Raw genomic sequence first — 989 nt, 5'->3', positions numbered from 1 at the left:
TGAAAGAAGAAAAAGTCTGAAGAATTTTGCAGAAATTTGAATTTGGGCCTATTCTCTAGAATTGCTCCCGCTACATTTCAGTCCACTTTAAAGGTACCAGGAGGAGAATCGCTCAGTGAAGGAGAGCTCAGATAAGCCATTTATGAGGTTTTATATGGTAAGATAAAAGAGTTAGAGGTGTTTTAAAATGATAAATTTGGCCGCCATCTTGAAAAATCAACCTCAACCCTACATATAGGTTACCGCCTATATAATAGTGTGTAAAAGCATACGCGATGAATACACCAGTTAGTGAGCGTAGTGTGAAGGTCAGAAAATCCATCTAAGAGTTTCGCAATTAGAGTTTTGAAGAACAAGAAGTCTATAACATGGATGATAAAATGATTGGATAATCATCCAATGCAAGTTGAATAAATTATGTTCCATGAATTGCAATTTAATGTTGCAAACAAGACAAAAAATATTAATGCTTTTGCATGGGAAGGCCTGTATCAAGAGTTTTTTGTCATTGTCCTACATTACTTAGTGCTAGTTGGCATGTGGTGCAGACTCAAAGTCTGGCAGACATGAAGGAGAAACAATTGTTACATGATAGTTTGTATCCTTGCTAAGCTTCGTTGTTTAAAGTTGGGTTTCTTTGAGATCATAATATATGTGAAACTCTCCTCAGCAAAAAAAGGAACATAAGTAAGCAGAAGTGTAATTCACATTGCTGTCATTTGTTATTTACAACAGACTGCAGAAGCTAATGTTATGAATGCAGAAGAGAACGAAGATTTAGAAGTTAGAACCTCATTTTGAAGACTTTAATGTTACCTATATATTATTTGTAAACATCTTTCACATATTTCCCAATAAAATTCAAGTTATGTATTCACTTAGTAAGGTAAATCAAGAAATGATTAATACAACAATTATAAAAGATTTAAATAAAATTGAAGTTGTTCATAATATGCAAGATCTTATTTTTTTGTGGATGAAGAAACCGA

The sequence above is a fragment of the Amphimedon queenslandica genome, unplaced genomic scaffold (assembly GCF_000090795.2).
Source record: "Amphimedon queenslandica unplaced genomic scaffold, v1.1 AMPQUscaffold_13326, whole genome shotgun sequence".
Classification (NCBI taxonomy): Eukaryota; Metazoa; Porifera; class Demospongiae; order Haplosclerida; family Niphatidae; genus Amphimedon; species Amphimedon queenslandica.
This window is presented reverse-complemented; position numbering follows the sequence as displayed.